The sequence below is a fragment of the Ambystoma mexicanum genome, chromosome 1q, assembly GCF_040938575.1.
Source record: "Ambystoma mexicanum isolate Mex_15411 chromosome 1q, UKY_AmexF1_1, whole genome shotgun sequence".
Taxonomy (NCBI): domain Eukaryota; kingdom Metazoa; phylum Chordata; class Amphibia; order Caudata; family Ambystomatidae; genus Ambystoma; species Ambystoma mexicanum.
Window position 1 is genome coordinate 608,753,019 of NC_090922.1, and position 27,126 is coordinate 608,780,144.

The following is a 27,126-nucleotide window of genomic DNA, read 5'->3' on the forward strand; positions in this document are numbered from 1 at the left end:
TTTTGCGTTTATCAGAACCGTATCAGGATATCTGCCCAGGCGCCCGCTCCCCTCCTCCCTCTCCCCTCTCACACTCCCCCCACACACACACACACACACACAGCGAACCAGCTGCTCCTCCAGAGCCACCAACAAGGGTTAAAACCACCAGGCTTTCAATGAGTCGTTGGAATGCACCACCCCTTCATTCTTCCTGACCAATCAATACGCTCTCGAGGTGCGACAAGGAATCCCATTGGACGCCAGTTGAACATATGCAAAAGAGATGGGTAAGGAGGAGGGGATCATCATATCATGCCAGCGCTCCGGCAGCGGCGGTAGGAGCAGGTGATGAAGTAGTGGAGCTGAGCTGAGGTGGGGCAGCGGCGGCAGGTGCTCTGCTGTTGAGAGCCGCGAGGCAGCCGAAGCAGTGACAGCGAGAGTGGCGGCTTTGGCAGGTGGAGAAGAAGAGCCTTCTGGGCGAATAATAGCGTTTAGGTGCCGCCACCATAATTGGAAACCCGCTGGGATCGGTATAGCGCCGACATGCTGTCTTGCGATCCTCTCCTCCGGCCGTTCCACCCCAATGCCACTGCTTGGAGCCGTGCTTAACACATATATGGACAAGGTAATACTCTTAGGGTGTTAAAACAGCTTCGGGTGACCAAAAATGCCGCAACTGTGGAGTCGCCCTGCGGGTCACCGGCAGCCGATCTTGAGGACTCGGAGAGGGTGAGCTAAACTGGGCCAGCAGCACTGAGTCAAACGTCCAGTGGACGGGAGGGCGGTTCGGAGATGGGACCCATTGCCTAGCTGCATCCCGCCGCGCTCCCAACGACAGGCTGGTGGTACCCGCGACCTCGCCGCTTAGCCGTCAGGGGACTCGGGGTGCTCATGGCTTTTGCCGAAGAAAGCGTCCGGTGATGGAGGGAGCGCTATCATTTTAATGGATGGACTCATACTGTGCAGAACTTGCTCTTTTCAATTCATTGCCCACGTGCCATATTATCCGGCAGATTTAGTCTTGAACATCACACGCCGCCTCTAGTTGCTCACCACGAGATGATGAAAAGCGGAGACTTCGCAGCAGATGTTCGAACCCGGGACCCGTGACTTTAGATTGCACTGGGGATCTCTGCAGTCAGTGCGCTATCCAACTGAGGTATTTTAGCCACAGAACAGAGGAGCGTTTAGCAGCAGGCCAGCACTTGAAGATGGTGCTTTAGTTTTAGCTCTAAGCACCCCTTTCCTTTCAGCATAGCATTCTAGTGGGGCGCAGCGTCTAGAGGCGAAGCGCTCTCCTTATGCGCTATATGAATTTCCAATCCATGTCAAGGCAAGCCTGCACCTGGGCACCGGGTCTAAAGGCACCAGTGGCACTGACGGGAGGGACACGCGCAGTGGAGATATTCCCGGGGGACCGAATTTAAAACGCACCTGATGGCAGCTACGGAAACTTCTGCCGACACCCATGACGAGAGCTGGGCTTCGGGGATGGCAACGGCTTTATAGCGCGGTGAAGTCATCGACACCCAGCAGCTCAGACCGTGCTCTGCCCGTCCTCGCACCGCGTCCCGACGGCCAGCACCCGGAGGTAAGACCGTGCTACAGTTCTGAGCGGGCAGTCTTTAAGAACACCGCCCCCCCATGGGGGCAGCGCGCAACCCTGGCATCAGTGGTGGGGACAATGACGTCGCTCACTGGCAGCCCGCAAGCGGGAAGGCCAGCCAGACCCCAAGGGCGGCTTATTCAGGTGGCACACATGTATGCCGTGCACACTCTCGTGGAGCTTTTAACCAAACGGGAGTGTCCGATGTGTTTGTCTATATTTGTATAGCACTGCCTACTCCGAAGGTTTCACTGCCCCCTCCCCCGCCCTCCTTCTCCCATCCGCACACTGCACGTGTGAAGTAGCCGTTAACCCGAAGCTTGAATTACTGTTTACATCTCATGTCCAGCCTAGGGCGGCACTCGGTAAAGACCCCTGCACCACAACCACACTAAGAACTCTAAGACAACCGCCTCATCCTGGAGCTCGACTAAGCTTGTCCCAGACCCACATTCTGTAAACAACGCTCTAGTCTGGACCTCCACTCAACCTCACTCACACCTACATTCTGGAAACACCGCCTAATCCTACAGAGCCACTCAACCTCACTCACACCTACAATCTGGAAACACTGCCTCAGCCTAGAGCGCCACTCAACCTCACTCACACTCACATTCTGTAAACAACGCTCTAGTCTGGACCTCCACTCAACCTCACTCACAGCTACATTCTGGAAACACCGCCTCAGCCTACAGAGCCACTCAACCTCACTCACACCTACAATCTGGAAACACTGCCTCAGCCTAGAGCGCCACTCAACCTCACTCACACCTACAATCTGGAAACACTGCCTCAGCCTAGAGCGCCACTCAACCTCACTCACACCCACATTCTGGAAACACCGCCTCAGCCTACAGTGCCACTCAACCTCACTCACACCTACAATCTGGAAACACTGCCTCAGCCTAGAGCGCCACTCAACCTCACTCACACCCACATTCTGGAAACACTGCTTCAGCCTAGAGCACTACTCAACCTCACTCACACCCACATTCTGGAAACACAGCTTCAGCCTAGAGCACCACTCAACCTCACTCACACCCATATTCTGGAAACACTGTTTCAGCCTAGAGTTCCACTCAACCTCACTCAAACCCACATTCTGCAAACGCTGCTTCAGCCTAGAGTGCCACTCAACCTCACTCACACCTACATTCTGCAAACGCTGCTTCAGCCTAGAGTGCCACTCAACCTCACTCACACCTACATTCTGGAAACACTGCCTCAACCTGGAGCGCCACTCAACCTCACTCACACCCATATTCTGGAAACACTGTTTCAGCCTAGAGCTCCACTCAACCTCACTCACACCCACATTCTGCAAACACTGCTTCAGCCTAGAGTGCCACTCAACCTCACTCACACCTACATTCTGGAAACAGCGCGTCAGCCTACAGAGCCACTCAACCTCACTCACACCTACAATCTAGAAACACTGCCTCAGCCTAGAGCGCCACTCAACCTCACTCACACCCACATTCTGGAAACACTGCTTCAGCCTAGAGCTCCACTCAACCTCACTTACACCCGCATTCTGGAAACACCTCTTCAGTACAGAGCGCCACTCAACCTCACTCACACCTACATTCTGGAAACACTGACTCAGCCTAGAGCGCCACTCAACCTCACTCACACCCACATTCTGGAAACACAGCTTCAGCCTGGAGATCCACTCAACCCCACTCACACACACATTCTGGAAACACTACTTCAGCCTCGAGCACTACTCAACCTCACTCACACCCACATTCTGGAAACACCGCTTCAGCCTAGAGCACCACTCAACCTCACTCACATCCACATTCTGCAAACGCTGCTTCAGCCTAGAGTGCCACTCAAACTCACACCTACATTCTGGAAACACTGCCTCAGCCTGGAGTGCCACTTAACCTCACTCACGCCCACATTCTTGAAACAATGCTTCAACCTAGTGCTCCACTCAACCTCACTCACACCCACATTCTCGAACGACTGCTTCAGCTTAGAGCTCCACTCAACCTCAATCACACCCACATTCTGGAAACACTGCTTCAGCCTAGAGCTCCACTCAGTCTCACTCACACCCACATTAAGGAAACACTGCTTCAGCCTAGAGCTCCACTCAACCTCACTCACACCCACATTCTGCAAACTCTGCTTCAGCCTAGAGTGCCACTCAACCTCACTCACACCCACATTCTGCAAACACTGCTTCAGCCTAGAGTGCCACTCAACCTCACTCACACCTACATTCTGGAAACAGCGCGTCAGCCTACAGAGCCACTCAACCTCACTCACACCCACAATCTGGAAACACTGCCTCAGCCTAGAGCGCCACTCAACCTCACTCACACCCACATTCTGGAAACACTGCTTCAGCCTAGAGCTCCACTCAACCTCACTTACACCCGCATTCTGGAAACACCTCTTCAGTACAGAGCGCCACTAAACCTCACTCACACCTACATTCTGGAAACACTGACTCAGCCTAGAGCGCCACTCAACCTCACTCACACCCACATTCTGGAAACACAGCTTCAGCCTGGAGATCCACTCAACCCCACTCACACACACATTCTGGAAACACTACTTCAGCCTCGAGCACTACTTAACCTCACTCACACCCACATTCTGGAAACACCGCTTCAGCCTAGAGCACCACTCAACCTCACTCACATCCACATTCTGCAAACGCTGCTTCAGCCTAGAGTGCCACTCAACCTCACTCACACCTACATTCTGGAAACACTGCCTCAGCCTGGAGTGCCACTTAACCTCACTCACGCCCACATTCTTGAAACAATGCTTCAGCCTAGTGCTCCACTCAACCTCACTCACACCCACATTCTCGAACGACTGCTTCCGCTTAGAGCTCCACTCAACCTCAATCACACCCACATTCTGGAAACACTGCTTCAGCCTAGAGCTCCACTCAGTCTCACTCACACCCACATTAAGGAAACACTGCTTCAGCCTAGAGCTCCACTCAACCTCACTCACACCCACATTCTGGAAACACCTCTTCAACATAGAGTGCCACTCAACCTCACTCACGCCCACATTCTCGAAACACTGCTTCAGCCTGGTGCTCCACTCAACCTCACTCACACCCACATTCTCAAAACACTGCTTCAGCTTAGAGCTCCACTCAACCTCACTCATTCCCACATTCTGGAAACACTGCTTCAGCCTAGTGCTTCACTCAATCTCACTCACACCCACATTCTGGAAACACTGCTTCAGCCTAGAGTGCCACTCAACCTCACTCACACCATCATTATGGAAGCACTGCTTCAGCCTAGAGTGCCACTCAACCTCACTCACACCCACATTCTTGAAACACTGCTTCAGCCTATAGTGCCACTCAACCTCACTCACACCTACATTCTGGAAACACTGCCTCAGCCTAGAGAGCCACTCAACCTCTCTCACACCCACATTCTGGAAACACTGCCTCAGCCTAGAGCGCCACTCAACCTCACTCACACCCACATTCTGGAAACACTGCTTCAGACTAGAGCGCCACTCAACCTCACTCACACCCACATTCTGGAAACACTGCTTCAGCCTAGAGTGGCACTCAACCTCACTCCCACCCACATTCTGGAAGCACTGCCTCAGCCTAGAGCGCCACTTAGCCTCAATCTCATGCAAAACATTGTATAAACTCCCCTTCGCCGTGGAATTCCGCTCGGCTTCACTCACGTGCCCACATGCTATAAACAGCTCCCCAACCTTGAGTGCCACTCAACCTTACACACCCACTATCTAAAAAAAAGATCTCATCCTCGAACGCCACAGAGCCTCACTCATGCACCCACTTTCTGTAAACACCACCTCGGAGTGGGGCTCCACTAAAACTCACCCACACTCTGTAAACGTGCTGTTAACACCACCTCAGAGTGGGGCACCACTGAAACTCACTCACACTCTGTATACGTGCTGTAAATACAACCACCTCAGGGTGGCGTGCCACTGAGTCTCATTAAAACTCAGTTAACTTTAACCCGACCTCAGACTACAGCACCACTGATTCTCATTCCCACCCTGTTTACATTCTGTAAATCACATAAGTACTCTGTAAAGCTCTGTGGTCCGCCTAGTGGTCAATTGAATTTGAAATGCTTCTCCGCCAGGGAGACGGTATATTGATATGATATTGACCTTCATGACTGTGTGAGCGACCAAAGGTGCATTTCACCTGGAGTTTCAAGGGGTCTGACCAGCAAGGTGATCTTCGACTGGTGTGGCCCAGCCGTTCACCCAAGTTGGGGGTCGCAGTGTGGACAGGCCCTGGTGTGGCCAAGCCTATGCTTCTGTTTCTCTATCTGCCAACGCTTGGAGCTCTTGGAAGTAGGGCGGCCATGGCTTGTTCTACAGCGAGCCAATTCTAGGTTGCCTAGCGTAGTACCAGGGTGAGACACTACAGACAAACAGCACTTTTGCCCCTATGGAAGCATGCATTCTGGTTCCAGTCCTGAGGACTGCTGCCAGAGAGGTTTGGGGAAACCCATGCACTCATGTACTCCCACAGACAGAGAGAGGACGACTGGGGGGTCTCACCTACCTCGCCAAGCGTATCCACGAGGCCTCTGGCGGCTCTGGTGGGAGAAAAGACCCAGAGCCTGGCTACGCAAGGAGTGTGTAGAGCAAGGCGTCCCTTCATGTGTACTCACTGCTCCCAAATAGCCAGGTTCTAGAGACACTCGAGCCGGACAAACTCACACGAGGGTGCCTTTGCTCCTTGTCCTACCCACCTAAGTAGAGCTGCCTGGATGCTCTTGAGTGCAGGTTGAAGCCTTGCAGGGTTGGCTATAGCGCTGTGGGAGGCCGGGCCCCCAAGCGCGGGAGTTGGCATAGCCTACATGGAATCCTTAGGGGAATTCAGTACGAACACGTGGGGGTCCCATGCCTGCACTGACAGCTGTGCACATGCCTTTTACGTGCGTCCACCTCTCTTTGCATGTATTGTGCGCGTGTGTCTGTAGATGTGATTGGGTGTGAGTGTAAAACTGCTCCTACTTGGTGCACATATAGAGAAGCTGCATTCCATTACCTTTTTGCCCCTGCAGCCCCGCGGTGCACCCGACTGCCCCCTTCTGACGGAAGAAGGCAACTGCAGCTCACTGGGCGAGGATGGACGAGGCTGCTTCATGCTGACAAGCCCCCAGCCTCACTCCCACCATTCAAATGCACGCGCACGGATGCACACCATACACTGAATGTGACCCTCGGTTTAGCGACTCGATGGGCCATCCCCTGGTCAGGTCTGGACACTGGCCCTATAGTAGACCCATCAATCACAACACGACAGGCCTGCTGAGCAAAACCCCTGTCTCTCTAACGCCCAACTAGCAACATGAAAACAGTATGAAGCGAGAACGGACCCACCAGCTTCCACACCTGGACACCCTGGGAAATGTCCCTTGGGACAGTCAACATCTCTGGTGGATAGCTCAGGGGCAACGTGCTCGCCTTGGAAGCAAGACGACACTGAACAACACAGGTACGATCTCCGGGTGCACGCTTAGAAACCTCTGGGTATTAAGCGCGTTATAAATAACCAACCATATAATAATAAAGTCGTTTTAGACTAGGCTCCAACACCATTTAAAAATAAAATGAAAACCAAACCGATGTTTTGAGGGGTTCATTTCTCTCGCAAGGTAGATTAGAGAGGGAGAGTGCTCTTTCTATGCTTTCCCTAGACAGGAAGTCCGCCGCCGCTTGCCTGAGGCAGCGGACATCCATGGAAGGGAAATCTAGTACCTTTCTAAAGGACATTTCCCCAGGGTGTCCAGGCATGGAAGTAGATTAGACCTTTCTCTCTCCTACAGTAGACGAGCCTTCACTTGCTGCCTCGGAACTGCATATGAAGTGCCTGCCCTCTTCATATGCACGGAAGGCCAACAGCTACAAGGACTGAATGCACTGCTATATTAGCCGCGGACCTCGGATGAAACCGACAAGCACGCAGAATGTACACTGGTCCGTCACCATGCACATATCCTCGGGCCAGATTGCAGAAACTTTGCACCGGAGTAAGTGCAACGTTTGCACGGTATTAGCACTAGAGCAGAGTTTGCTCTATTTTTAAAAACACTGGGACACATTAAAAAACCATTGCACTTCGACAAGTGCAGTTTGGCATATTAAAACCACCAGGGCTAAAATTGGACTAGTGCAAAATAGATGCATTGTTGATGCATTTTTGGATCAGGGCAAAGTTGGCCCTAGTGCTAATACCATTCCGTATTAGAGCACTAGGGCACACTTTGCCCTGGTGAAAAAATGTAGTGAAAATTGATCTTTTTTGCACTAGGCCAATTTTTGCCGTGATGCTTTTAATATGGCGAACTGCACTTGTCAAGGTGCAACGTTTTTTTTTAATATGTCCCAGTGTTTTTTTAAAAATAGGGCAGACTTTGCCCTAGTGCTAATACCGTGCAACTTTGCACTTGCACCGGTGCAAAGTTTCTGTAATCTGGTCCCAGGTGCTGAAACACAGTCAGGCGTGTCCCTAGAATTTGTGAGGCCTGGGGTCTCGAAAGATGTGCCGTGTTCTCTAATTTATATTTGTACTGACATCAATAACGTCACAGTAAATTGCTTAAAAGAGAAGGAATCTTTCATACCTAGGGGATCATGAGCAGCTATATTAAACCAAGTTGCCAGGACAAGTTGCCAGGAGTAAGCAAAGAGACAAACTTTTTGATGCGCTGCATACAACTGATTACTTTTATTACTATATTTGTTATTACCGTCACTATTATTAAATATGGATCCACGTCATAAATAAGGCTTCTTTAGGGACTTTGGATTTTGGCGAAATCCCCACTGAAGTCCTATGGACGCCAAAAAAATGGGAATTTACACTGCCTACCAATACTTGTAATGCCACTATATCCACAGGACTAAATGACAGTAACGGTAAATTCATGTGGCGGTATTTTGGATGATGTACCGCTGAAATACCATCCCACTTGTAATGAGGCCCTATGTATAAGGTTTCCAGGTTGTTCTTGATTGTTTGATAAAGGTATGCTTCATATATGATGTGAATGTCGATGAAAAAATAAACACTTTCTGTGTGTCAAATAAGTGCATATAAATATATTTTGTGTGTGGCGCGGCACATCATTTAATAGCTAACCAGTGATTGCGTGGGCTTTCAGAATACAAATAACCCTATCACAGTTCCTATTATGAAAACGGTCAAACTTAAGGTCTTGTTAAAAACAATGGTTACTCAAATGAGCCATCACTTATAAATGGCTTTCCATTAAAATGTGCTGCCATAATAACTAGAGTTTTTTTTGTAGTAGAGTATGTTGAAGGCCCCAGTGCGACCTGCTGTGCCGCGTCTGCGCTGCCACGGGAAGCCAGAGGCTTTGCCTCTAAGGCCTCACAACGGGGTAGGGAGGTGACAGAAGGACATCGCCAGGTACAGGTAGAAAAAATGACCTCAAGCCAAGAAGCAGCAGAGCCCCCGTAGAGCAAACTCTTTATTAGTTAATATGCACGTGGCAGCTGGTACCTTCAGAGCCCTGGGCAATGGCCCAGTGTGCCAATGCTGAGGGCTGGCCCTGAAAGTAGTCCTGGGTCTAGGGCTCACATGGACTCCTGCATTCTGCTCCTTGCCGGCTTTTTTTCACTGTAGGAGCTTCCTTTTTTAGCCTCAAATGAGTCCTTGGACCCCGTAGTTTTGGACCCCAGGACATACTCTGTTGACATGACGGTGCTCCATTGAGAACTACCATGTTTCACTTTCAAATGGACAATGACTGTTCAGGCAGGTCACATCGATCAAGTTACATGTAACTATTTTCGTTTCAAAGAGGCGAGGGGTGTCTCCGGCCTTAAGACTGCTACAAAGTAATGGAAGCTATCCCCTAATAATGGTAATCGGTGGGCCCGGCTCATGCAACCACGCCACATTAAAGCTATGGTGTGGGTACCAGACAGTGGTCAAGTCCTAAAAGAAAGTGGGGACTCTTTAACCTATGCAGTGGGGTGTGACGTCACCAGAAATTAGAATATCGAGGTGACATATGCACATTTTATTCAACTGGCTTTCCATAACCATACATATTGCACAGGATGAATTGCATTTGCCTTTCAGAGGATATGTTCTTCTAATAGTTTTTCGAAGATATAAAAAGTTGCATATCTTTTAAACTCCAAGAATCAAAACCAATGTTTGCCCTGGAACACGCAGTCGCAAACTATGTCATTTCAACTTTAGTTGTATCGTATCTTCCATCAGGTTATATGGTGCATTGGTGAAGTACCTAGCTTGCGATCCTGGTGACTGCTGTTCGAATCCCCAGTTTGGCATGAATTCATAAAAAGACAGTCAAATGTTCCCATTTTACACAAGACCTCTAAAATACCCAGGGGGACTGAGTCCACCCTCTGAAAAAGTGGCTGGTTGTGCCCTCGATTTGAGCCTTGGTTGCAGACCCGGTGGTGCCACTTAATCTGCTGTGTGGTACACAATCTTGTCTCCAAAAAAGGATTAAAGGGGTTCTTTTTTGATGTGTAAAGCACAGAGATCTGCCTCAATGAAATCCTAATAAGTTTTTTTTTGTATAAGTTTTTTTCTGTTTTTATATTGCATAATGTAGGTTGGCAGTAATGAGGGTTTTGAAGTAACAAAGCAAAGCTATGGTAAAAGCCATAGCTGGGCATCACAGCCCCCCCAGGTCATTCCCCAGGTCTGTTTCTTTGATGTCTTATCTTTTATTCTTGGGCTAGGGGAGACAGTGCGAATTGGAGAGTGCAAATGTCCCTTTCCCTGACAAGTCAAAGCTCACTGGGAAGGGGTCATAAGCCTTCCAGAGCCCCTGATTCTGCCTGTTCTGCACACTAAATGGCTGCACCACATACACCTGAAACAGTGTGATGCATGCACACATGCACATTTAATTTAGAAGGTGCTTGTGTAAAACAATTCTGTGATGTGAAGACAAGTAGGGCAATACACAGAGATGTCTGGTTGTCTAGTGCTAATGAGATATTTTTATGCATCAGGGTGTTGTAAATGTTTGCGGAGTCCTTGATTTCGAGAATAAGGGGGTTTGAAAATAAAACGCCGAAAACAAGGAAAGGGGATGTTTTAAAAAAAATGGAGGTGAGCATGGGTACAACTTTAAACTGAGAGTGCAACCACGAAGTACCATTCTGATCTAACAACTAGGAGGGGTGAATATTGTGTTGCAGATACAAAATAGGCACATTTCACCTGTCTCTGTTCACCTATTTTCTGACTGTCACCGCGCTTAAATGTGACTCATCTGTGGGCAAAATCTGCTTCAACTGACAGCCATCAAATCATCCTGTCATCTATAATATTGTCCCACGGCATGAGAATTCCCACCTCAGCATATAGAATTTTCGCTGTGCTTTGATTTGCTGGATTTTACCCATTCAGATCACGTGGAAGAGTCCAGACCTGGATTGGACTACATTTTTGCACACATATGGCGGAATCTACACACTGCAGGCGAGTTCTCGCCAAATCAAAAAGAGAGGGTGCCATATATCCCACTAGATACGCTGCCCACAGTCACATGTTCTGCAATTTGGCCAATAACTACAAACAGCTTGCCTGCTCTGTTTGCCAACAGCAATGAGAGCAGAGTGCAATGCATATGGACATTCTCTGCCCAGACCTGGCCCCTCAACTCACAACAGTTAGAAAATGTTGTCGCTAACAAGAATGGTGCTACTGTTTGAATATTCACCTGACCGTGCCTGTAACGATCCACATCCTGTCTTACCACTGCAACCACTATGTAACCTGGTCATCTGCACTTATATCCACTGTCTTGTATAACTCTGAAATTGTATGTAACCTGTTGAAAGTCACTTAAGTCTCTGGCACCCAGTTACCTCAGGGTTTGGCGCGCAGTATAAATAAAGAAACTAAACTCAGCGACTCAAACTGGTACAAAATCTTGCCACCAGTTGTGAATGATCAAGCAAGATGTGGGCCAAGTGCACAGGTATCACTGTGCAGAATTGCCCGAATGTGCTTCTCATCTGGACTCTAAATGAGTGGACAGGCAGCAGCCGCCCCTCAAATATCAAAGGGCACTATCAGAGGGAGAACTTGCCTCTGCAATCAGGATGCCGGAAAATCCAAAGACACCAAGAGGACCTTTTCCATATTGGTAGCAAAGTAGCTGTGTAGCTCTGAAAGATTGACAATATCTGGCCATGCATTGCCTATATGCATAGTGCTCAGAAGAGACAGTGTACAGACGCTGAACTGCTATGCCAGCAATCCGACAAGAAACATTGCATTATAAAAGGGATTTCCCAAAGATGAGTGTTCCCGAAACAGTTCAGCTGCGGGTTTTGCTGAAGTGGGAACATTCCAGTCATACCGAGGCTGACCCCTGCCAAATAAAACCACCAATAATCCCTTTGTGTTGATTAGTGGTTAGAAGAAGTTGCCTCAGTGTGGAATTCTCTGCAGTGGCAGGCAGGCAGTTTTACTTAACACTTATCCGAGATGGACCTTTTACCCCTTGACTTCATGGCTTAATTGCTTTAATAAAAAAAAGCTGATGTGTTCTTTCTGATAGCTACTACCAGTCTACGTTTTCTTATAGTGGTCTGTGTTCTTAGTTCAAGGTATGTTACCTGACCAGCAGCATCACAGGCCTAACATTGAGTTTAATCAGAAACATGAATGCATTCACTATAAAGTCAGTGTCAGCAATTCACCAAAGCCAGCGGAACATGGGCATGTTTGGCCGAACACAGCTAAGACTTAATCCTGCCTCTCAGCAGCAGCTAGGTAACACATGTGCTTCCGGTCAGACCAGGATAGGCCAGACATTCAATACAGCGCCGAAGACAGAGTTCAGGGCCAGGGGGTGGCGCAGAGTCGATGTGCTATGAATTAGGGCACCTGCCATGATATCAAGCGTGAGCACCCCACATTGTATCAGCCATTTTGTGCTGTCCCACGGCGTGTCATTGTGTTTCACCCTGGTACACACTGCCATGGGTGTGAGAAGTGTTGTTTGCTCTATGGGTGGAGAAAGACTGAATGGTACTCTATCACTGTTGCTACCCAAGACCACGCGGGCACATTACATGGTCACTGGGAGAGTACCCGCCGGTTCAGAATTTGTATGGTTTGCGTTGACTATCTGTGTATGAAGAGCTTCTGGGGTTGGACCCTAGATCATGATGTTTGATTTAATGTATTGGAAATATGCACCCCCATATGTATGATACTAGCATAAGTGACCTAAAAACATTTGACCTAAAACATTTGATTTTATATTTTTGACATTTTTTTTTAGTCACGTGTAATTAAATATATCTCTGTAACTATGTAAGCTTAAAGTATTCTTGTTTCCTCGCCCTGTTACCTACGGGTCTGGCTCGCTATAAATAAATAAACAAACAAACAAACATATATATATGGGTGGGTAAGAGTATAGATTAGGTTAAGGGAAAGGGGGATTTGTAGGGGTCTCCCTCTCCCCACATTAGGTCAATAAATTAGATCAAATGTGATTAGGTCAAATGTTTTAGGTCAAATAGACCGAAACAATATGTATCCCTCTGCCACCAGTAACTACTATGCTCTCACACGGTCCACCAGACTCGAGTCGGAAAAGTAATGAAGCACAATCAGAAATGATGGGAAACTACAGATTAGTTGCCCTTTCAATCAATGTATGAAATTAATACCCTATGAACCTACACACAGAAACTTCAAGTCCCAGTAATGGCATTGTATTGCTCAAGCCTCACCCCATAACTCATGGACCCCAAAAGCAAATGCTTTGGGTGTTCTCGGTAAATGGCCACGACTTGTGCCCCATACAGCAGCCCAGCTGTGCGCCCAAGCATCACAAGCATTTTGGGTTTCCTGTGTCAATATTTGTTTCTGAGTGATGGTGGAGTTTTACACATGACTGCGCTTATCGATGTTCGTTCATTTTTCTCTAAAAAGTGCATCCAGTCGGGATTTTTCCAGAGTTTCGAAAAATGTTGCTTTTATTGTGCAAGCAGCACGAACACAACATATCACTGAATAGATGGCAGAGTGTGCTGGGTGACAAGGGAGCGGGACGGTGGTGTGAGAGAGAGGGGGAGAGACGTAATGATGTCGGGGGCAAGAGGGAGGGGGGAGAAGTTAGTGAGGAAAGGATCAAGGGAAGAGATGGATGCGGTGCAACACGCACAGGGCCACCCGACCCACCCACGGGTGTCAGAGAACTAACACATTTCCAGGATTCCGTTTTTCATTTTGTAAATCGCTGTTCCCTGGTTTTTTTAGTCCCATTGGTTTAATTGAACGAACCAAGCCTCCATCTTGCAGAATGCACCTTTGAAACATCTGGTCTCTCTGTGCAGGAGCAAAACGCATCATGACTGATTGAAACTGATCCTCCACCTCTGCGTTGGGATTGACTTGTTGGCACAGTGCAAAGTGACTTTTCACTGGTGCAAAGTGACTTTGCACTTCAAAAATACACTTTGTACTGCTCCATGAATCAGGGTATAAGAAACCAGCCAGCAGGGAGAGTGCAAGCCTGCCTGATAGCAAGGAGCCCTGGTGTGTTTATCAATAACAGCTGGGATCACCATCCCACCCAATGGTATTGATTTGAACTACCCCAAATGGCAGAATAGCTGGGCCGACCCTACCGGACTTTGAACACGGATCTCCGCAAACCACCCCAAGTCGCTGGACATCGCCATAAAGTGCATGGCCGCATGGGATGAGCTTCATTGGCATAGCAGGTACAATTTGAAGGCCGCTTTGTGATGTTGACAAAGTGCTGCACACTTTCATCAGTTTAAAGCAAAAACAGGAATGCATACCTGTACTGCGTCTGCAAGCATGCATTGTCAAGATCCGTTGCCATGACAAACGTAACTATGGTGCAGCATCTCATCGCCTGATCTGGCCATGTCTCTTCTGAAGAAAAGAAGACAAATAAACACACGAATCTTTTGCGGACGAAGAACATCCCCAAAGCTTTGCCAGGATTCAGCAGGTTGTGCTGGAGCGAATAGCAAGAGGGAGGACCTTCCTGTGGCACCTCAATTTTCTCATGGACATGGAGACGTTGCACTGGGCAATTCTTTCATAATCTGGGTTTTACATTTTCCTTCCTGACCTTAGTTTTCAGTGTCCAGAATTTGGCGTTGTGCCCGAGCCTCACCTACACGATTTCCTCCTCCCCAGTGCAATTGCATGCATCACAGTATCCCCCTTCCAGTTGGGAGATTCTAGTCCAGCACTAGTTTTAGCTTTATATTCTTTGACCTTTTTTCCTGAGTTATAATGCAGAAATATGGGACTACAAGTCCCAGAATGCCAAGTTGAAACCATGACTGGCCTAGCACCCCCTAACTGGAATGGTGCATGTTGAAATGTATGAAACTGGGAGTTGCAAAGAGGAGAAGGCAGAGCATTTTACTTCCAGTTTGGACAGCAAGTTAATGGTACATTTGATAGATTTAGATATCAGAAACTCAAGTAATGACAATGGGTGTGTTAACATGCTCCATTTCATTCCATGGCGTTTTGAAACACAATTTACTTGATGTATGAGAGCTGTACAAATGCGCAGTACATACATACAATCCAGAGCTGCTAGTCCTGTTGTGGTTTTAACTTTGCATTCTGGTAATTGTAGTCCCATGTTTTCCCCATTTATAAACCCAGGACTACCAGTACAAGAATGGAAAGCTAAAACCAGACTGGACTATCAAGTCTCAACCGGAATGGGGCATGTTGTCTTTGTGAGGAATTGCCATCTGGCAAGAGTATAAAGCCTTGGGTTTCTTGTATTTATTAATAAATCAAAATAATGAGGGTAATTCCATCTCCAAACGGGTAATATTCTAACCAGATTCCCATTTTCTATCAACTTCATGCCAAAAGCATAGTTTACTTGTGCCCTGCTGCATCAGTTGCCTGATTATCAGTGCCTGCTGTACCGGTGGCATAGAGCAGGTTCAAAGGTCACAAGATTCCCACAGCAACAGCCAAGTCCATACGGCGCAGGGGCGGCATTTAATATATGCCTCCGTACCAAAACTCTGATGATCATAAGTAACCCATGGTGGTGGCAGGGTACTCTCTAAAATAAAGCAATACCAGAGTTTAGGCATAGTACATGGCACTACTTATGTGCATAGCCAACACATCCCAATTGATATCACACATTTGTCAGCTCCTGTGAGTCTGCTCTGCTGTGGAAGGTGGTGTGTATTCTGTACAGCCAGGTGTAGATTGACAAATGGCAGGGCAGGAACCTGGAGCGCTGTCTCTCTTCTTTGATCTCTTTGTGAGGACAGATTACACCCTCCACCAGAGAAAGCCGCACAGCAGACAGCTGTTCAGGTCCCAGGCATCAAAGGAGAATATCCATTCAAAAGGACCAGCCTCACATTAGGGTGCTTCATCTTTAAAGGCATTTGTTCCTAGTAAGATGGGAAGGGGCGAGATTAGAGTAGGCATGAACGTTCTAGTCAATGGAAGGAGAGTTCCATCATTGTGTGTCTTTCTGTCTGTCTCTCCCTTTTCTGTCCCTCTCACTTCCTCTTGAGCAAAGCACTTTGGGTATGACATCAGAAGGGCAAAGTCAACTACGTTCAAGAGCTGGGAATGGACAGCTAAGGCAGGCTAGCATTAATCCATTCACCTTGAGACATTGCCTTTAAACAAGGGGTCTTCCGATCCTTCTTGGAATCCTCTTAGGACAATTGAAAGATTTGATGTGGAACAACACCTGAGATGAACTCACTGGACCTTCTTTGGGACAGACGTACTTTCCAAAGCCCTCAGCGAGAGGTGAAGAAGGGGCCCTCTGAGACGAGAGAAATCTGCCTCTACCAACTCCCAGGGAACATTGGGGTGAAACTTTGCTGTGAACTAGGTGAAACAGTTTATTGAGAAGCCTCCTTCACTCTCCACTCAACAAACGATTTAACAGATTTGTTTTTTAGCCCTATCACAGACACATATAATACTCCTTGGATCCGTCTCACCTGAGCTAACAATGAGCCAAGAACCAGGCCGGTGAACGGGAAATATATTGGTATTTATTTAAATTAACAGTAATAGAAATTAGCACAAACATATCCTTTATCTGTGGCACAACATAATCAACTTCTCTCAGCAAAAATAAATCACAAAAGTGAGGTACAAACAGGCACAATTCTTACTTTCTGCAAATGTCACTTCACAAAATATGTACCCTGGTCAATAACAAAGGCACTTATGTAATGTTGTGCGATTTTGATTTTCCTGCAGGCTTAAAAGGGTAGCAGTATGATTTCAAGATTGGTAAAAATACGTATGGCAATTATAATTTCTCCCACACTTTTGGATTAAAATAAACACAGGGTGATTTATCGCTTTGTTTTTCAGTACCCCCTTGCTTTGGTCTATGTTGGGAAGTCAGACAGAAAAATTGTAATGCTTTGGGGAATTCTGGATTTCAGACCCCCACCCCCTTACTGAAAGGCCTGTGTTGGGGAAGCTGGATAAAATGATTGGACTGATTTAAGAACGAAGACACACCTCTTCCTTAAAGAAGTCGGGGTCAGCTGGACAATAAGGATTACCCAATTAATTTATAGGCATAGTTTTCAGCGCACACTGGGAAGTGAACTCTGTTAATTTCGAATTTAATAAAATTCACCTCGTAGTGTTCTGCCAACTGGGGAATAAATTAAATTCATTTTTCTGGTTAAATAGGCTAAGGATCTAAACAGTTATGCCCCCTTGCCCACGATAAGGGGAAGAGATTCAAGGCAAGCAGACTGCCCCACCTTTTGTTTTCCCAGGGCTCAGTTCTTACATAGCTAGCTCCTGTTTAAGTTTCAGGAAAGCCAGCTGCTTCTCAGGACAGTCTGGAAAGATAGGGCAGGGGTCTGGTCACTTCACACTCAAAGATGGCCTCCCGCTCTCCACCATAGGACCCAGTCAACTTTGAGGCCTTCCTATTGATAGACAGCTCCACCTAACTGCACTCTCAGCAATCTCCTCTGGTGTCACCTTACATCAGTCAAATGGTAAGTTTCAGCAGCCTTCCTGATGGTCGGTCTCTTGTCTGTCTGTTCCTGTCTTTCTCTTATTTCTGTGTATCTTAGTGCAGTCCCCCTTATATAGCAGTGATGACACCACCAATTTTACAATCTTGTGGACTTACCCTGCAATAATCCCTGCCATTAGGATTGGACAGTTAACCTTCTCTCTCTTTCCAAACCCAGCCTTCAAGTCAGGATTGGTTTAGGGGTCTGGAGCAACATATGGCACTTCACATTTGTCATCATCCTTTGTTCTCCTTTCAACTTTTTGGCAAAAAATAGATAGGTATCACTTCATAATTTTACTAGCAACAGCCAAACTAAACATATTATCTGTCTCTGCTAATCATGGGTAATTAGATAAGCCGACCACCAGATCCATATCATGTAGCACGGCAATGTTGCACCTTTCTGCTGTTTCTATTAAAAGCACTACAGTTATGAATATGTAAGTTATTAAGCATATCACTAATTTCACGTTCCACCCGCTCACCAACTATCACATTTGGAATATGTTCAGATCAGTCAGAAACCTAGTTTAACTGGCCCTTACAGTTTCCAGAGTCACAGAAAGATGAATTTATATCCCTAAAATCGCCTAGAAATTACATTAAAAATGGTACAAAAATGTAATCAATCTGCCTTATGATGGCTGAGAAAAAGGCCTAAATGATAATTGTCCTTTTAAATAAATTGTGAATCTTTATGTGGGACAAATGGTCCTGCTCCTGCTTCCGGCCATTTCTGTTGCCTAGGTCAGCCTGTGCCTTTAATAGTCTCCTTTGTGTTGGAAGCTTGCTCTTTGCAGCGAGTGCCCCCATTTTCACACATAATAATCATGCTCCAGCCAAGGGTAACGTTTGCTTTCAGAGCCAGCAAGTCTGGAGAACACAGGCCATTTTTATTGCAGTTGGTCATTAGATGAGAGGTGTGACATCCAGGCTGGAAGTTGGAGATGCTGGTGTGAAGTTTTGCCTTGGGCTGACATTTTATTTTCTTCATAAAGTCAAAGTTGCTCTTCAAATGCCACTTGAGTTTTGTAGGTGAAACATAATATACATTGCTCTTTGTCAACCCACACATCAGGTTTTGTTTTCCTCATATTATTCTGTGATCATTTATATTTTTTTCACTTTAACTTTTTCAAAAAACGTTTTTATTTGGACACACATGTGCAAGACTTTTTTGTTTTCAATGTTTAAAAACCTTGTTTTCCATGTGACAGGACTCTTTGATTCCTCCTTCTTTTGTAAATTAAAATGCTGCTTATCCATTGGTAATAACAGGTGGGCCCCTTTCCACATATCTCTTTAACTTAACTTGAAAAACAAAAACAAATGTCAGGCCGTTTTTGTTACAGTGTTTAAAATCTTGCTATTCATGTGAAAGGGACTTCTGTTTGGGGAACTTAAATGCACCCCCCACAGGACATGCCACCCTGCACCGGAATCTCCTAAAGTTGGGAAAGCAGACCCTGAACATAACCGTCCTGTCCTCAAGTCCCATCTGAGGGGGTCTCATAGCGTCCAGAGAGGGCCATACCAGCTAAAGCTCCCCGTTCTGACACATCAAACCAGTTGCATCATATTCACTGCACCTTGAACGAAAGAGAAGATGATGGTGCTGGCTTTTGCGCTCTTCCACCAAACCAAACTATTGCTTTGACTTCAAACTAGCTCAAGGCTGCAGAGTGCCCTAGCAGAGCCTAGCAGCTGCTAGGACAGAATCCAGTGCTCGACACGGGACCTGATTGAAACCGCTGGAGCGGCACACTCCGACTAAGGCTAGTGGTTACAACCATGCCTCGACCTGTCTAACCCTTTTACTGGCTGCCTCACTGACCCACTCATTGGCCCACCCTTATCACCATTTCGATGCCAGTTGCTCGCCAACTCGAGCCTCTGATGTGTCACGTATTGATCCCTCCCAGCGGCTAAAGCCTGACTCGACCTGGCCCTACTGCGAAAAGATCCTGGGACTGCTCTGACCTGCATTGCAGAGAGCCCCCATTGACTGCACAGAGCAACCGCATTCACTCCTGCTCGACCCACACTTGCTGCTTGTGCCCACAGACCCAAAGTGCCCAAATTGTGCTTGATCCACTCCCATGAAAGTTCGACACCGGGTTCAACATCATCAACCCACAAGAGAACCTAAATCGGCCATTGTTGACCCCCAACTTCCCCCTCGGTCCACTGGGATCCTAGAGACTGGTTAGGTCACCTCAACACCTTATTTGATCTAGGACATATCCTTCACTTGGTTGGTATTTGCCTGTCACCCCTGTATTCACGCTCAGAGGGCTACTTTCCTCAGTCTGTTGATTCCTCTCTGTTCTTTCACAGGGGTGGGTTTTTGTACATAGTTTTCTTTTTCAGATGGTGTGTTTAATTGAAGTATATCTATTTTTATAGAACCTTGATTGGACATTCCCTTTATTTTGGACTGTATTACTGTGTCGTTTGGGTCACTACTGGATCTAATTCACACCGCTCTTGAGACCAAAGCATTCCCTCCCCCCACGTTATCCCAAGAGGAGAATTAGGTATATCTCTTAGTTGTACCTCTTTTACTTTTATGATTTCATTGTGTTTTGGTTTGTAGAAGTGTGAGGGCTGAGTGGGCATTTTTACTTCTGCTGATCCTTATACTGCATCAGAGCAGAATCCAATTTGTTATAATCTTGCATACGTTGAAGCTGGCCAATCCATGAGTGAGACCTGGCGTGACAGCGAGGATGGCGCGGGCATGGGAGCGGATAGAGCAGGACCGGTGGGCTTTGACTATTCGGCTAACACTTACATTTCTCAAACATCCCTTCCTTGTGCTGCTGAGCAGGTTCTGGACCCCGCTGCCGAAATGTTTCCATGTGAGTCAGATTCCAAGCAGTGGTGTCCGGTGGGAAGGTTGTTTATGGAACGCTGTCAGGTCATGGGAAAAACAGCTTGTGAAAAGACTTCCCTGCGTCATGCCAGGTCTGCTTCTGCTCGCTCCCTGGGGTTCCCCGTGGAGCTCATGGCAAATGGAAACAACAGATTCTTTGGCACAAGTCTACACATTGCCACCGGGGACCAGCAGGTGGAGGCAGCAGGGAAATTCATGACCAGCTGCAGGTTATGAATGGTCACAAACAACAATGCATTCTTGATCTACAGCACACCCTCCTATGCCAGTACCAGGACCCATACTCAGCTCTTCCAAACAACATCAATTCCAACCTTGAGTGTTTCCTGTTATCACAGTACTGGGACCCCACCACCCTTCTGACACTGAAGACCCAACATTTGCCACTCTCTGCTTTACTCACCCTGGGGCACACACCTATCTGATAGTGCTCCTCACCCCTCACGTTGAACACCCATACTAGCATTGGGACCCACATACCGCTCTTCTAAAGTACCTCAATTCCAACTTTGAGTGCTTCCTGTTACCACAGAACTGGGACCCCACCAGACTTCTGACACTGAACCACAGTCATGACATTTGCCACTCTCTCTTTAATTAGCGCTGGGACTTGCACAATTGTGATGATACACCTCAACCCTGACTGACACCACCCTTTGATATAATAGTACTGGGACCCACACACAGTGCCACCAATGCACCAATAACATAGCCTCGTCACTCGCTGATATTCTAGCAGGGAGACCTACGCAGAGATCTGCCAATGCACTGATACCTTAACTTCACCACTCGCTGATAATCTAGAAGGGAGACCTACGCACAGATCCGCCAATGCACTGATACCTTATCTTTATCTCTCGCTGATACTCTAGCAAGGAGACCTACGCACAGAACCGCCAATGCACTGATACCATATCTTTATAACTCGCTGATACTCTAGCAAGGAGACCTACGCACAGAACCACCAATGCACTGATACCATGTCTTTATAACTCGCTGATACTCTAGCAAGGAGACCTACGCACAGAACCACCAATGCACTGATACCATGTCTTTATAACTCACTGATACTCTAGCAAGGAGACCTACGCACAGAACCGCCAATGCACTGATACCATATCTTTATCACTCACTGATACTCTAGCAGGGAGACCTACGCACAGATCCACCAATGCACTGATACCTTATCTTCATTACTCACTGATATTCTAGCAGGGAGACCTACACACTGATCCACCAATGCACTGATACCTTATCTTCATCGCTTGCTGAAACTCTAGCAGGGAGACCTACGCACAGATCCGCCAATGCACTGATACCTTATCTTCATCACTCGCTGAAACTCTAGTAGGGAGACCTACGCACAGATCCGCCAATGCACTGATACCATATCTTCATTACTCACTGATACTCTAGCAGGGGGCATACACACAGAACCACCAATGCACTGATACCATATCTTCATTCCTCGCTGATACTCTAGCAGGGGGCATACACACAGATCCGCCAATGCACCGATACCATATCTTCATCACTCGCTGATACTCTAGCAGGGAGACCTACGCACAGATCCACCAATGCATCTCAGCCTTTGGTGTTCCCTGCTATACTGAACTGGGACCCCCTCCCCCAGTGCTATGAGATTGCCCCCCTGCAACAGTAGCACTGGAACCCTCCCACAGCCCTGTCAATGTACCCCAAACCTGACCTGCAGTACCCCATGCTATGCCAGTACTGACACCTATACACAGCTGCGCTGATGCACGTTGATCCTGAGGTTCATTGGTATCTTCTATATTAGTACTGGGTCAACACAGCACACTCACTGCCTTACCCACATGAGAATCACACACATAAACACACCATTCACCGCAACACTGTTAACTAGGGACATCTCTGCAAACGTACCCAGTGTACATTCTGTTCCACAGCATCCCCTGCTCCTCTAGTGCTAGGGCCGACGTGTAGATCTGTCAATGCACTCTCACATGGCCTGCAGACAGGGGAGTATCCAGCATTGCAAGGGTTGGGGGGAAAGTCTCGAAAAAAGTCCTGCTAATTTCCCCCCAAATGAAGAGTGCGCAATTCCATACGGTTTCTTTCGTGCCCCCAAGCCGCCCGCCCCTGCCCAAATCTACTTTTTTGCCAACATTAGTGGCAGATGGCATTTTACCACATAACAAAAAAAGAAAACTGCAGAATCATTACAGATGCAGGGAACTCGTCTATCAGAGCTCTATCCAGGCGCTTTGGGGCAAAAATACACACAAACCTCCTAATTTGCATATGGATTGCACCAACAGAAGTGACTTCGCAGAAAAGGACATTTCAAGGAGTATCATCAGGCTTTGATACTTGGAGGCACCATGGAAGTTATTTTAGAATAAGTTGCCATAAGCAAGCCAAGTGGCAAATAACTTTGTGGTGCAAAATCCCTAAATTGCACTATTGTTACATATGGAGCAACTCTAGAGTCAGGCTTTTTTAAAAAAAATATATTAACATAAGCTCTGAAGTGAATCACTTACAGAGTTGCAGATAAGACAGTGGGTGTCATTACGAGTGAGGCGGTAAGGGGTTAACAGCGCCAGTAAAGGCGCCAGAGCCATCAACCCCTTACTGCCTCATTACGAGTCTGCTCGCGGGAACCCGCTAAGGACGCCTGGTTTTACCAGGCGCCCTTAGCAGGTCTCGCGAGAGGACCAGGGTGCTAACAACGGGCCCATTGTTAGCACCCCCCCATTCCCATTGAGCCCTGTGGGGGCTCGAATGGGAATGGGGATGGGTTCCTTGAATGAGGAATTACCGGGCCCTTCAAGGTTGGAATGGCCCAGTAATTCCTCTTTCAAGGAACCGGACCCGGTACCCGGTAAGGGGGTTGCCATGCCACTAATAGCGGCATGGTTACCCCCTACCTCGTAATGACCCCCAGTGTGATTAAGTAATCTGCCCAGGATCACACATTGTGGCTAAATGGTGAAACCAGGAATGCGACAATTGTAGCAACTGAGCACGTCTTCACAGGTTTAGGTGATATAGCTATTTGTTAAGGTTTTCCTTTGCATTTTATGTGTTTCAAATACTTTATTAATAGCAATGCTTTTTAAGCAAAGCACATGACACAACAATAAACTATCCTTTCATAATTAACTTTACACTATATACATCATCATAGAAATGTGGTGAGCAATACGAGCATGGCTTTAGTTGTGTTCTCCCCATCCTGCATGCAGTGTCACAATAGCATCATGCAGATTTGTGTGAGCCTAACAAATCCTCCTTGGGTAAAGCCATAGCCTATATGTCATAAAGCCTTATGCACCCTTCTCACTGCTGATCACTCCCTCCCATGCACATTTCTAAAGTGACAAAAGTCCCAGCTAATAGTCCCCCCTCCCTCCCATCATTTCCTAATGGCTCACATTATAATGCTCTGTTTACACAGAGCAATGGGAGAGCCCCTCTGCTGCCTGGAGCTCCTTGGGGCATCGTCCTGGCAGCGGGACACCACTCCTGTTCGGAAAGGGTAAGGTGTCCTGCTGCCTTGACAATGAGCATGCTGAGCAGGAATTGCTCAGCACACATTGTCCTGCCAGCGGGACACCTTTCCCCTTGGGGACCCTCATTGAGGTGCCCAATGGGAGAATTGTCCCACTGACAAATGTCCCACTCAGGCTCTCAAAAGAGCTTGAGGGGGGGGGAAGCTCCCTCCCCCTGGCCCGCGCTTGGTAGTGGTGCACTGGTTCACAGGGCCTTTTTTCTGTGGGCACCCTGGGTTTCTATTCCTTTTGCCCTCTCCAGCATGCACCCTGGCCTTTCCTATCATCTATCCCCACCCCATAGCCGCTTTGAAGATAAGTGTGGTACAAGGCCTCACTTTTAACACATGTTATATGTTCGTTTTTTATGCTTAACTACCTTACATGGACATATATGCGTCAACGTTCCCTATCTGAACCCATATGTTCTGAATGTGGGAGCCCGCCATACATCCTTCTTACTGGGGGTGGGCTGGCTCGCACCGTATAATATAGGGCCACTTTGAAGAACCTTTCCAGGGCCACTTTTAGTTCCCAGTGCCACCCAGTCAGCACCCTCATCTTCTCATACAGCTCAATAAACAGGAGCACCTCTGAACATGCATGGCAGTTATGCCCTTCCAATCATTGTCTTGTTTGAGCACTCTCACGCATCCTCTCTGCCTGCGCATCCCACTCCTGCATTGCGGCACCTCTCGCTAGTCCAGAACCGCACTTGGACCCTCCCACAGACTCCACAGTGCTGCTAAATAATCAGTGCATGGAATGGAAACACAGAAGTGCAGGCACTTACCATTCCAGAGTTCCTTCTCACTATTGAGAAGTGCTGGCGCTCCTCTAAAAGTATTGGCTTCCTGCTGGGAAGTGCAGGTACGATGAAGTGCAGGCACTCAGGACTGCCAAGTGTCGGGCCATTTAAAGCACACCCAATAACTGTTTATTAGCCAGAAATGGAGTTGCCCGGTATATGGTGCTGAACTCGAAAATACATTTGGAAGTGTAAAGTTTGAAAATAACATTTTGGAAAACCAGATGTTTCAAGAAAAAGGGGAGAAACAGTGACAAAAACAGAAGTAATCCGGGCTCAACTCCCACTTTTGGAAGAGCTCTGTTCACGATCTGCGCCCGCATGCCCCGGGGCCTATTTGATTGCACACAATAAATAATAATAATACTAATAGTAACCAGTGAAATAACGAGGGGGTTCCTGGAGGGAACCAGGGTGGCAGTAGCCCCTTGTTTTAATGTTAAGAAGGGAAACATTTGAAGAAAAGGGTTGAAAGGCACAGGGCTTTGGGGCCAGGATCATTGCTTACAATGGTAGCAAGCATAGCCAGGGAATGGCGTGGGGGAGGGGTGAGGCTGAGGAAGGAGCAAAGGAAAGCAATACATGGTCAGAAGAGTAAACCGGAAGGGGAGTGGCTGCTGCAGCCGAAAGGAAAGTAGAGAACATCAGGTCTAGGGAGGAACCAGAGAGATGAGAATGTGGTGATAGGAATCCGATGAACATAATGAGTAGAAAAGTATTAGATGCATGAGTGGTAGAGAGGTGAGGAGTAAATCCTCCTAGGAGGATAATAGGGGATTTAGAAGGAAGAGGAAAAGAAAGAAGGGCTTCAAGGTTGTCCCAAAAAAAGTAAAGGTCCAGGAGAGATTTAGAGAAAGGTAAGGGTGTGTGGCTTACTGAATGAAGATTAATGATATTCAAAAGACACAAAAAGGAGAATTAGGAGAAGTGACGAGGAGTGTGGGTGAAGCAGGAATTAGGAGAAGCTGAGCTCAAGGTGGAAAGCCAGGTCTCCGTAAAGCACAGATTAAGTCGGAAAAAGAGGTCCAGAATAGAATGAGTTTTGTTCAACACCGGGCAGTGTTTTCCTTAGAACCATGGCAGTAGCAAGGCCAAAATACATAACAATAGAAGGGTGGACCACGTTAGCGTTATCGCTAGACTGAGTTTCATGGGTTGGGAAGTGAGGTGTACCAAGGACCGGAATCAGTCTGGCCATAAGCAGTAAGTGAAAAGTAATCAAAAGACACAGAAGGAAAGGAGACTGAAGAAAAATGTTCAAAAGCGGATAGCAGGATGATTCATACTCAGTACAGACGGCCCAGGCAAAAGCGGCCATGCGGATCATGTCGCGGGGTACGTTCGCTGCTGAGGCGGGCCGAAAGATGGAGCGATGAAACTATAAAACACTTAGGTTTATGTTTCCTTCATTGGAATGGACTAATGCCTTCCTACAGAAGAGGGCTACCCACCCTCTCACCCTGTTTCTTTCGAATGCAGGCCATTCTCCCCTTTTCCTCCCCTGATCTCACCTTGCCCTTTCTCCTCCTCATCCAGGACTCCTCCCTACACTCAGGGCTTCTATGTTCTGCACGTGGCATGATGCAAACCACCAATCGGCGTGCACTGAAAGTCCAGATGAAGCTTTGGATGAGGTTGGCCAACGGGCACACCTATGCATTATTAGAGGTTAATGGCAGAAGGCAGAAGGCCTGGCAAACTTTCCCATGCGTGGCATGGTCAGGAGACGGTGGTGCACCCAGCTTGGCTTGCTGGGATCTCTTCTCTTGGAAGGATCGTGGCCACTTGAGGGCATGGCCAGAAACCTTGACCCGCTTGTGGAGATGCTCGATCTGATGTCCAACATGGTGCTTTTCTTGTAGTGCTGCTAAAACTTATGAGGCCTCAAAGCACTAAGTGTGGTGGTCAACAGTGTGTAATGCCCAGATAAATCATAAAAGGATCAGAAAAGGCGCTGAGATGAGCCATGTTGATGTAAGGCGCAAGGAGTTGACACTGGAGTCTAGAGGTGGGCCGGTAGCTCTCTGGTGATTCTGGCAGTTACCAAACACAGCCATGGTGTCATTCTTCAGACTTGAGGGCCCCTCTTATAAAGACTTATTGGAACCTGTCTGGGATATAATGTCACTCTGCTGTTGTATGTGCTGTCATAAGCAGTGCATGGCAGAGGCAGAGTTATGGTTGTGTTGCTAAACAAAGCGACCCAATTTCACTGATGCTTATGTTGTATA

General features: G+C 47.5%; 1 protein-coding gene across 1 annotated transcript in view; it reads left to right on the forward strand.

The window, feature by feature from the left end:
• Window positions 1-280: 280 nt before the first annotated feature.
• The window catches only part of BRINP2 (BMP/retinoic acid inducible neural specific 2), a 541,560-nt gene continuing 514,714 nt past the window's right edge, over window positions 281-27,126 (forward strand). Inside the window, exon 1 of the mRNA XM_069641149.1 lies at window positions 281-1,573. The gene's annotated coding sequence lies outside the window, so the exon portion shown is untranslated. The remainder of the gene's footprint in view (window positions 1,574-27,126) is intronic.